Source organism: Struthio camelus, chromosome 9, assembly GCF_040807025.1.
Source record: "Struthio camelus isolate bStrCam1 chromosome 9, bStrCam1.hap1, whole genome shotgun sequence".
In the NCBI taxonomy this organism is placed as follows: domain Eukaryota; kingdom Metazoa; phylum Chordata; class Aves; order Struthioniformes; family Struthionidae; genus Struthio; species Struthio camelus.
Window position 1 is genome coordinate 4,817,373 of NC_090950.1, and position 12,322 is coordinate 4,829,694.

General features: G+C 45.6%; 1 long non-coding RNA gene across 1 annotated transcript in view; it reads right to left on the reverse strand.

The window, feature by feature from the left end:
* Nucleotides 1-329: 329 nt before the first annotated feature.
* LOC138068161 (uncharacterized) overlaps nt 330-12,322 on the reverse strand; it is a 60,493-nt gene continuing 48,500 nt past the window's right edge. Inside the window, exons 3-5 of the long non-coding RNA XR_011142816.1 lie at nt 7,543-7,685; nt 3,252-3,319; nt 330-1,921 (exon numbers count right to left, since the gene is read on the reverse strand). This is a non-coding gene — a long non-coding RNA (uncharacterized lncRNA). The remainder of the gene's footprint in view (nt 1,922-3,251; nt 3,320-7,542; nt 7,686-12,322) is intronic.

A 12,322-nucleotide genomic window follows, 5' to 3' on the forward strand; every position in this document is an offset into this window, starting at 1 on the left:
TCTGGGACAGGAAGAGCACTGTGAACAATCTTTTTTCTGAGAGAATCAAAAAAGTAATCAAAGAAAGTCTCTGCTGTCCTGGGAAATTCTCTATGCACCAGGAGTCTCATTCAAACCAGGGGAAAGAAAGCAATAGCAAATTTAACAGTGCCAGCCATAGCAGACACAGATGGCTGCAGTTCCTAAGTAAGCATTACATTAGTGCAAAGGAGAGAAAAAAAATTAAAGGAAGAAAGAGAAATATAACAGCTGTATCTTAAGCCTGGAGGCTGATGCTAAATCTATGTTTGTAGATGCTTTCAGCACTGGCAATAAAAGTCAATTTGCTTCTACATTAAAGCAGTACTACTGACTGCTTCATGTACAGTTCTTGACCTACTACAAAATTATGCGGTGGGAATTTTCTCCAGATTTGTCCGATCGTTTGGGGGACCCGTAACGGAATGGGAGGACATGGGGGGCAGAGAGGGAAAACAGTGGGGAAAAGCATCGGTTTTTAAAACAGCATTTTGCACAGGTTTGAATGGGGGGGTTCTGATTAAAAAATCAATAGCATAAGATGGCCTTCACTACGCTGACGGAAAGATCATTCCCCTTCTCATCACTGCTGTCAAGCTACGACCACAGCTAAAGCAATTTTCCCAGTGCACAGCCTATAATTCTGCTTGGCCGGCAAGAAGGAGGTGAAAGAACTAAAGGGCCTTGACTTGAAATCCTGACTCCACCAAAGCTAATGAGGCCACTGATGCCTCATTCTGAAGAAACTGGGAGATCAGATAAATGCAAGTACAGTTCAGAGAAAGCTCTGTTCTCGGCCCAGTGCTGTTAGATATTTTTCTGTGATCTGGAAGGAAAAATATGAGCTTGCTGCCAGCAAAGATCACGCCTGACACAAATATTGGAGGAGCAGTAAACGATGACACGAACAAGTCAGCTACGGTAGGCAAGCTGTGTTGGCAGATACGCTGGCTGTCTAAAAGCGGCCTTTAAAACATCCGCATGTCAGCCCTAGAAACGAAAAATGATGGGCACGCTTGCAAGATATGTGGTGGGCAACAGCCAGTTTGAGGAGAGCTTCTTGGCATCAGGGGATAACCCAGTTCTAGGAAGCGTGAACAAGGAGGCGGCAAGCTGCAATGTGACAGGGTGTCCTCTCTGGTAACAGGCAAGACCGGCACTGTGGGCCTGGGTCATTCTGGTTTCCACACTTCTTGAAAGGCCGTCCAAAGCTGGGAAAGGCTCCGGTAAGTCACACGAATGCTCAGAGGATTGGGAAGCTTGTCTGGGCTGGGAGGTATGGCACGCTCTGTGTGCTGAGCTGACAGGTGAGTGGACCGAGGTACGCTTGGACTCCCCCAGACCATGAGGTCAGGGTACAGCACAGCTTGGTGAACTTCAACTGGTGACATCAGAAACTAACACCTTCTCTGGCCACTGTTCGGAGCAGCGTTCCAGTCCAGGACTTCTGAACATGTCCAAGTCACAGTGAAATCTGCCATGTGCTTAAGAGAAGCGTCCTCCTGAATCAGCATCTGCATCTTCAGAGGGATCTATACTGGTGAGCGCTAACGTTCAGAGCAGCACACAAGTAGTCCCCTTAAATGCACTAGGTCTTCATAAATGTTGTCTACGTAAATAATTAAGATCCCAAAACACTGAGCTCAGTTGACAGATGTACCGGAAGACTCAGTGTCGGCCTGCAGGAGACGATATTTCTTGCTATCACACACAACAGCTTTTTCTTTCCTTTTCTTTTTAAAACCAATGAGCTGGTTTCATATTTGCTGTTGCTTCTATCAGTGCACAGCAAAGCACAAAATCTCTCATCTTTGTCGGATCTGTGATAGTTGTTGCCTCTTTACCCTTAATTGTTCCAGTCGTTACTGAAAGAGGGACTCGCACCACACAAGTTGAGGAAAGCCTGCAAAATTCAAGCCACCAGACAGGTGAATTCTACACAAGAGAGCTGCAACGGGGCTTCCCACACGTATTCCTCCGATTCATGACCGACAGCATAAAGAGTACATCGGAGAGCTCAAAGGCCACATACTCACCTGGACCTGGTCAACATTTTTTTGATCACATTCATTTCTTCTTTATTAAATTGCATTATAACATTCACATCCTCCAAGATATTTGGGTTCTTCAGCGAGTCCTCCTTCCCCTCCCTGGTTAGCCCATCACTCACAAGCATCGGAGCATTATTATTTTTTTGCTATCACGTTCCCTGTTTGTCTACTAAGCAACTTAGCTGTTTAATTATCAGCTTTTGGAACTGCTCACAGAGCATAAGCTCTGGGGTTGAGGAGTTACAAGGATAGCATCACCCAAGCGGGTAAGGTTTGGCTGATATTGCTAGGGCTGCTTGGGGATTTTCCATCAGGAAAACGTTGATTTTTCGAAAAATAAATGATTCACCTGGGCATGTTGATATCAACACATTCTTGTTTCCAAAACAAAAAATGACCCAAGTCATTTTTGATAGAAATCAAAATATCATGTTTCGTTATTCTGAGGGCATAGAATACTCTGATTTTCATTTAAAAACAACTTTTCACTTAAAAGTTTATTTTATATTACAATTCCCTTTAAATGCCAAAATCAACTCAAAATATGTAAACAATTTTTTAAACGGTTTCACAGGGACATTTCAGAAGAAAAAAATATATTTAAACTAAACTCAGGAATTCTGCCATGAAATGGAAAATATGCTCCGGCGAGATAGGGCTAACACGGGCTGTTAGAGGGCACGGAAAACACAGACTGACTAAGAAGGCAGGAGAAGCAGCTGAGAGTCACGCTGTAGGTTAGACAAATGTGAATTTGTGATGCCAGGTGAGGTTTCTGCACACTGGCCAGCTTCCAGAGAGTTTTGGGATGGGAACTCAGAATAAGCAAAAGGAAGAAGTTTCAGAGCACCCATTTCAAAGATGTTCTGCTGAATCATTTTACATTTCAGGAATTAATACCAAAACACAGTTTCACATTCCTCTCCTTCCCTCTGAAGCAGACTGCCTGCCATTCCAATGCAGAGTTGCACAGAGGTGCTCTTGGTGGCATCAAGGAGGAGATCTGGAAGTATCGTTTACCTTAACCGGATCTACTCTGAATCCTGGTCATCAGAGAAAGCGGACCAGTGCTGAGGGGACGGCTGGGATAAAAGGCATAGTCACGCTCCAAAGCACATCAATTGCTTATTAATTACCCCATTAATCACAGCGACACCTTTGTCTGCATTCCCAGTAGCTTACCTGCAGTTAGCTGGGACTCTGCGTAAATTGAGCTAACTTTGCTCCCTCGCTCCAGACCGTCCTGGGTCCTGAGGGATGAAAAAAAAAAAAAAAAAAAATCACAGAGTATTCCAACAGTAACATGGCAGGCCCTGTCCTAATACGTGCAGGTAGGAAGCAAGTCCCCTTAATGCCAACGGGTTGGCCAACAAAATGCAGCATTTATACTACCAATGATGTCCCGAAGTACCGGAAGACTGACGTTTAGGCTACAATTTCCAAAGCTATTGAACAGATCAGGCCAAATAGCAAAAGAACAAAGACCAGGCTGCTGAAAAAGCTCACCCAGACTGACTCTCACTGCTTTTCAGCAAGGTGTCTCACCAAGATGCTCCCTCCCCTGCCAACACAAGTAGGTTTGCCCAGGAGGGAGGCTGGGATCTGCACGGACCCAGCCAGACCCAAGTGCAGGGGACAACGGGGGATGGTGCTTACGTGCTGCTGCAAACGCTGCAGGCTACCGCGAAGGAACCTCCTCTAATGCCAGCCAAGTTGCTGGCAGCTGCTGGCCTATGGGGCCCATCCTGGGCTTTGCTGAAGCTTCCCAGAGGGAGCTGCGAGTTTCCATTAAATGACAGCAGGCTGTAAACCAATCACCGGGGAAAATTTCTGTTCCATCACCAGTGCTTTTTCTTTATTTTATTATTTATAGCACTCTCTGATTTCCAGCAACTTTTTTATTAGAAAAAAAATTATTTTCTTTGTCTGAAAATTGATATAAAAAGAAATCCATCTCTCAGCCGTCATTTCTCTTAATGATGTTTACATCAGCAGATGGGGAAAAAATCACTTTTTAAACAGAATTTATTACCCGCTGACCCAAAGCTTTACCATACATCACTGTGGTTTCAGAAAGTTAGTTTCCACAGCAACATGATGTAACTCTCCAGCGTGCCTGTGCACTGCCGATGTTAACTCTTCCATTCCTAGCTGTGTTTTCTGCAAGGGGGTGTCTTGCCCGAATGGCGGTCAGTCGGAGAGCTCAAAGTTGGTTAGACAGGCAAGTTTTGGCGCAGGAGGCCTCTGCAAATAGGGTCACCTTTAAATTAACTCTCTTAATGAGACTCCAAGGGACAGCTTCAAGCAAAAGCGAAAGCTTGCAGGTCTCCCAAGCAAAGGGAGCAGCTCTGTAGCAACGGCAGCATAGAAGGAAGGAGAAGAAGGATGTCCGGAGATGCCTACAAGTATGAGGTGCTGGAAGCAAGCAAGTTCACCCGCTCCCATAGCAGGAACCCAGCACCTAGTATCTGGTTCTCCTCCATGCCCATCTCCTCCAGCACCAAGCCCAGGATGTTAAGAGAAGGAGTAAGGGAAAGGTAATACAGGTGTTGGGTCACTTCAGAAACAAGGAGGAGACCCTGAAGGCTTCGTGGAGCTAGATGAGCTACTACTTCACTTAAGATTTCAAAATTCATGGCGAATTCCTCTGGGGCGGAGGAACTGCAGCGGGCATCTGATCTCTTGGTTCGTTTCTTCCCTGTGAGCGCCACCACCCAGCACAAGGGAAGGGCTCAGGAAGACCCAAGGGAACTCCCAGCCCTCCGCTCCTCAGTTGCACATGGAAGTTGGGCACTTGGCCCTGTCCTCGGGGGATCTGAGCCCCGAGATACACTTTCCCCGTTTCCACACTTTCCCCGTTTCCACACTTTGGCCCCACAGAAACAGCCAAGCTGCAGCCACAGGTGGCTGCAGCAAGAAAGCTGGCTACACAACAGTCAAGGTTCAACTCCAGTAGAGACAGCTGCACCTATCACTGCACTTACTGATTGCCAGGGTGTTGATAAACAATTCATTTTTTTTCTGCGAATGTCCCCTGGAAAGAGTTTTATGCTTCTCTCTACAGGGAGCAAACAATAGCAAGGACGTACCAAACATGAAGAAAGCAAACTGATCTTCAGCCTTCTGCTAGGGCACACAATTCCTGGCAGTAAGCGGCTGAGTAATAGAAATATGTTGCTTCTACTGCAGTCTTAGACTCTACCATGATCGGAGATGGGAGAAGTATTCATTCTGGTGTTTTGGCTCAGCCATCAGAGTGTCACTTTGGCATCTTAGAAAAGAAATCCAACATGTACAGGCCCTTGGCTTGAGCCAGAGATATAGAGCAATAACTGGTCTACACGATGAGAGAAGTTAATCAGCTTTCAGTGTGTGCCTGTGCTACATCCTAGCCCAGCAGAATAAAGGATGCTGGGACTGTGGAAGGCGTATGACAATCCACAGAGACCCAAACTGTGCAGGGAAGAAAACAGATCCCACACGAGCCATGTTTTGTGAATTCTGGACAAGGAGAAAAACCCCATTTTGCTTGAGAAAAACTCTACATTACCCTAACTTCAGAAAATTTTAACTAGCACTCAGGAGAGACAGTAAAGACCGCAAGCACTGTAACCACGACAGATACCGCTCACTGGTCCCAGCACATTTCTCTCTGCTCTCCCTTAGGCATTTGCAAAAAACCACACCAGCCAAAAACCTTCTCAGGCACATACCACATGAAAGTAGTTTCAAAGTCAGTTGCCCGCAGCCTGGAACAATGCAATGCAGACCTGTGCTGAACCGCTTCTCAAGTGCCCCAAAGCAAAGGGCTTCCTGAAACCTTCTTAGCCCTCATGGCTTCTTCAGTACTATAAAAAAGGGGGCAACCCCTGTCATATTCTGCCTGAATAAAAGGATTTCTAGCATTTGGACCTGTTCCCCGAAACAAGAGAGTCTCCACCTACAAATGGATTTTGACCAACATATGAATAATTGTCACTACAGTAATTAATTAGCAAGCACGTAGCACGTTTGGAAAAGCCGACTCAGAAAGCTGTGATCGTATTTAGCCAAAAAACGTTTGCTTTAACTGAATTTTTCCTAAAAACAATTCAAGCTGCTTTTCCTGCATTCTGTAAGGCAGCTGATAAACAAATTAAAGTCTCTACTGAAACTACCTGGTGCTAATCGATATTGGCTCTGCCAAAAAAGATATCAGCCACATTTGTGGAGATATGAGCAGTACACTGATGGGATTTCTTGCTATTCTTAACAAAATCAGTATCATTATCAAAATCAGGCTACCAAGGCCATTTCCTCCACTTATCTTAAAATACTTGCGTCTATCAGAGGATGTGGACCTTTTTCTCAAAAAAGGTCGAGCAATCTCTTTATTAGAGAGCTTCAAATTAAAGGGCCTAGAACAAGAAAGCTTTTCCAGAAGCAAAATCCCACCCGTTTTAGAAGGGAGGTGGTCTACGCACTGCAAAATACACATACAGGTTGGAACATAGGTCTGAGAAAGCCAGTTTCAGCTTCGCACAAAATAGTCTGCTTGATTGAAGGAGATATACTAATCGATCGGGCAGCACAGTCACGAGGCTTTGTACAACTCCTGCCGAGGATGGAGAGACACATCCATCATCACAGTTGGCTATGCCAGGCAGGAAAAAGGCATGCTGCAGAGCTTTAAAACCTTTAAAACACCACTGTCCCTTGATATGAGACGACAGAGAAGCAACAGCAGCACCATACCACGTCGAGAACAGGACCACTACCGCATAGACGGGGACGTTCCAGACATTCCCACCAATGCTACATGTCACGGGCTGACAGCACGCTGTTTCTTCAGTCTTTCCTTTGAAAATTTTCATTAGAGAGATCTGTCATTGAACTCAGCCCCAAAGTCCTGCACCCCACTTGCAGAAAACTCCCACCAAAGTCAAAAGGAGCATAAAATAAAACCAGCTGCTGTTTGCTGTCACAGCTAAGTGCACTAATGTCTTTTTATCTACATGAGGGCAGTGCGGTCGACCTCTGTTGCCATGCAATTGGTGTTAATAAAATCTCTCTCTGCAGAAGTGACAAGGGGAAGATACTCTTCAATTGGCATATTTTATCTGAATTGAAATTCGAGTGCAAGTCTTGTGTTGGTAAAAATCTCTACTAATAACTCTCAGCTGTGACTCTTCTCTGAGACCAGCTTCCAGGCTGCTCATTCCCCAAGAAAATACTTAGGCAACATCTACATAAGATGGCCCTCAGCTTTGGCTCATGATCAAAAAGCCATCTTCAAAACACTTATTTCGCCCAGTTTGGGTTATTTTCACCGCAAAATTAAAAGCAATCAGCCCAATCTCTGGATAGCTTTTGTTAAATGCAGACAGCTTTGCGGAGCTAAGGCTTTCAGCTTTCCCGAGAAAACAGCAGCAACTACTGCAGCATGCTCCATAAACAGTACTCCAGTGGAAATAACCAGACTGAGAAATCTTACCTCTTTCTTTAAGCTGCCCATGGTGCTAGGGTGGTCGTGAACTCCTAGAAGGATCACAACATGGACATACCTTCTCAGTCATGTCCTTCCCTCTTTGCTTCCTTTCTGGCAGATCCACTGAGTAAACAGACATTGGAAGGCACCTGCAAGAAGTTTAGCAGATTTACTGTCAGGCCTACAAGCTCTCACAAGGTCTAGCCACCCGTTCACACCTCTATCCTGGAAGAGCTGAGCCCTCCCAAACCCGACTGGTCTCATGCGGCCTCTGAATACCAGCAACAGTGGCCTGAGAAATGCAGGCTAATACACAGGGCAAAATCCAAGGAAAGATCTTCGAGAAAAAGTACAACTTTGGTGGACTTTAGACACATGAACCCAAGAGAAGAATCCCCTAAGTTCTACCTAATTCCCTCAGGAGCGGTAGACACCCCAGTTTCCACAAAGAAACCTGTTGGAAGTTCTGTGGAAGCAAAATTATGTGATCACTCCTTCACCTACCTGCCAGCTAGAGTCGACTGGGATTCACAAACCAGGTATCACACACTTCAGGGGATACACTGGATGAAATGAGAACCACTTCACTTAAAACTGGTAACAGTGGTAAAACTGTTCAGGTGTGCTAATCCTGCATTAAATACCTCCACTGCCTGCAGGGACACCAGTCCATATATGCCATCCTTCCTAAATCTCCCAGAAAAACACCCAGATTAGCAGCTACCAACCAGTCTCAGGGGGCTGTTGGCTGTTTACTCCTCCTGTTGAGGCTGGACCATTGCATAGATAAGAACACAAGATTGCCGGGGCACAGGTGGCAAGAGGAAGCATGACTCTGCAGGCCAGTGGTTAGCGCGCAAAACAGATGAAGATAGAGCTGTCTCTCTACTCTTCCAGTTACTTACAGTGGTTAATTCAGAGAGCAGCACAAGTAAAAATACATGACAGTTCAGGGAGCAGGGACAATACGCAGGCCTGCCCTCTCCCAGCTCTGCTAAGATAAGCCTTGGTCAAAACCAGGAATTAAAACAGCTGCTGCAGCCTTCTTTTCAGTGAGCCTGGGGGAAGGACACTAGATGAGCAAAGATGTCCAGCAGTTCCACAGGAAGAAGAAATGCTATTGAGATAGGTGGGAAAGAAGAGGAGAACCCAGGTGCACAGCTTAGGGGGAAACACACCCGGCTGAATCCCTGAATATGGCATAGAAAACGAGCAGCTGTTCTTGACCAGTTACAGTAAGGTGGGAGCAGAACTGAGCAACATCTCCACGTGGGAGGAAAAAAGGATCTGCCCTCCACATGCCTGTGATGTGCAGGGAAGAGAAACGCAGCTGTGTAGAAGGGAAGCAAAGGGATACTCAAGAGGGCCAGATTAGCAACAACCTCATCTTGAACGCGATGGACACTTAGCTTTATTCCCCAACACGATCTTTATTCTTCCTAACACAATCGCACACACACACACGTATATAAATGCAGGCTCTTGTGTCCATTAACATGCTGGTAAACTGCAGGTTACACAGACATTGTGAATATAATCATGACTGTACTCAAAGTGCCCTGTTCTACTTAAGCCCGAATGGCCAAGTGAGGTCCTCAGGGCATTTAGAAATTCTTCTGGTGGTTGCTTCCTGAAGCCTTGATGGTCTAAAGACTTGGACAAAACATGCTCTCCATACCTCTGCTCCCAAAAAGCTTCCCTGATTTTCCGAGCTGTATCAACTAACCTTTTTCCTTTCTCTGCATACAAATTTCATCCTGCTCAGCTATTCCTCAGTGCTCTTCACACGACGTGCATAAGGTGATTTCTTTAGTTTCAAAATACCTCTGTCTCTTCCTGATAAATTGCTTATTCAGGTTTAAATTGATATTAACCATTTCGCCAGAAGCTCCCTTACTAAGCAAGCTGCTATTAAGAACAACTGCATCTGTCCACCCCAAAGGAAAAGAAATTATGAATGTGCTTTATCAGTCCAGAAAGCAAAGTGATAACAATGCAAAGAGAAGGGTGAACAAGCACAGCATCCACAGAGCATTTTAAAAGTAAATCTAATTACAGAAACAATTAAAGGAAATAGAGAATCTGTCTGTTATTACTAGTCACATTGCTTCTCCCACCCATCCAGTATGTTATGCAATATCAAGATGCGGGAGAACTGACTCGCATTTTTCATGTTTCAACATTTGCTTCTTAATCAGCAAGAGCAGATTTTTGCAACTAGGAGGGAAGGTGCAAATCTCCCTCCGCTTCTCCCAATTTATCCAGCTCTTCTGAAACTCAGCTGTAACTTGAACACTACGTTCAAAAAAGCGCAGACCGCAGGCTACGACGGTCAAAACCAAGCCAGGACCTCCTCACCAAGAGGCCCAGAAGAGCTTGTTGGAGGAGATGACGATCAGTCAGCAAATACACACCCCCTTGCCTCCAGCCTTCTGCGCTCAGCAGGTGGCAAGCCACAAGTGAAAATTAAAGTAACGTGTGATTTTTTTATTGCATTTTTTTCATGAGTTTGAGTTGTAGCAGGTGAACCCCACTCTTCCCAACCTACATTAAAGCAATGACAATAATGATTTCTTGGTCTATGCTACTCCAGCTCAATGCACAAACCATTGTATTGCAGCCTTGGCACTGAAGAAGGTTGAAGTATTGACTGGCAGTGCCTAATTGATTGCAGAAGGCAAGTCATTACAGATGGGGAAAAAAGGTGGTTATTTATGTAGGATTTACAATTAGTCTAATCAATAATCCTCCATTAATGTTTTACTATCTCTCTAGGTAAAAAGGAGGGGAGTAATTCCTGCGGATCAAGATATGGCCCCGCAGCTCTGACAGCGGTGGGTTTAGGGAAACTATGGGCAATGGCTCGAACCGGAGAGAGTCCACTCTGTCACAGATGTCCAACGTAGCCTCTCTACATCTCTTAGCCTCTCTAATCCACTTCTGCGAATGCCGGACAATAAGATTAACCTGCATCAGACATTTGCCATGGGAATAAGTGCATTTGAAGTCTTGATGTGCTCAGAGACAGGAATGACAGAAGCCAAGACACAAGAATATACTCCCCCTGCTATGCCATCAGAGCGGAGCAACCCAGCAGGTTTGCCTTTGGGTATGAGAATAACGCTGTGATGCTCTGCTGCTAGTTAAAATCATGCATGTTTTCAGCTGCATGCAACCCTTCCTCATCCTTACTAAACTACTCAAGGAAGTCAAATCCTGTGGCTGTGATCCCGCAGGTAAAAAAATACAGATTTGGCCATGAACGTCGAGTCTTCCGCAGGGTTCATTTGCCCTCTTTCTCTCTCCATAGATGGGCAGAATAGAATTTTTGGGGAAACATTTGTTGCAGAGCTGAGACGTAGATTTTTTTCAAAGTCCGACCTTAAGGAAGTGCCCAACTCCCCATGAAATCATGCGAGATCTGAATCCTTCACTCCTTGGAGGGCATGGGGATTTTGAACTTGCACATGCAGTGATGCAGACCCAAAACCTGTTCCTCAGAACGAAGCTCCATCCAGTCAGGGAAGAGAGGCAATGCCATGTGTCACACATGTCCAAATGAATCCAACTGACACAGCTTGAAATTCACATTTCAGACTTGTGAATACTCCCCACAACCTTCCACAAATGCTGTTCTGGCCAAGAATTATGCTCAGGACAATGCTGAAAATCATTTTCAATTTGAGAAAAAGCATGAACTGCTTATGGGCACTTCACCAACAAAAGAAAAGGCCAAAAACCACAAGATGAATTATTCACCACCAATTGTTCCCTCAGCTGCTCTCAAGAACGTGTGCTCAGCAGAGAGTGACAGAGAGATAGATGCAGTAACCAGGTTTCTTCAGTCCCCCAGGGAGGCCTGTGTGACTACGATAGGACCAGAGTGACTCCAAAAGGCTCAGGACCTCTCTTCTGAGCCAAACTCTACTAGCAAGCAACATTCGCCAAAGGAGACTTGACAAGCTTGGCAGCCTGCGCTAGAAGCTCTGAATTCAGCCTCCTCAGTTCTGTGCCCGACGCACCACCAGCAGCTCGTGTGAGATACACGACCCTGGGAGCAACCCAAGGCCCCTGAAATTTCCCTCTCACAGAACTGCCAGGTCACTAGGAATCAGCTTTATCACTAGCCTAAGATTTTAAGGAGAAACAGTAAGTTGAGTATCTTCTACCGCAACCAGGGTTAAGGCAACGATTTGCACAAGCTGGGAACTGCCTTAAGAGGAACCCAGTCCTGGATTAAATTAAGCTGCTCTTAGCCACCTCAGCATCACGTCAAGTTGGCTGCCACACCTTTGCTCGGGGCTGGCACCTCAGGGACGTCCCCTGAGCTACAGCTTTATGGCTACTGATAAAGCCATCCTGCCCTTGCCCTCAGTCCTCATCCAGCTCTGACCACCTCCCCTTTCTTTCTAGCAATCTCTAATTGCCTTTTCGCTTCCCCACTCGGGAGTTTGCCCCTGGTTGAAGACTCTGCAGTAGCCCATGTAACGTGGAGGTTCACATCATTTCCTCCCTGCTGCTTTCTCCCACTTCTACAGCTTTCTTAATTAACAACCTACTTGTCTGACACCCAGGGCAGTGCTAAGTTTTGTCTGGAGCTTTTGCACTAGAGGTTTCCTGAGGATGTCCACTAAAAGAAAAACGTATCAAAGGAGAACAGGGAAGGGCACGTATTGCTGTCCTGCAAGAGGCGGGGAGACTTTAGAGACGTTTCCCTCCCCAGAGCCAGACAACAGGTCAGCAATTCATGAAATTTGCCAACAACAATAAAAATCAGGGAACAAAT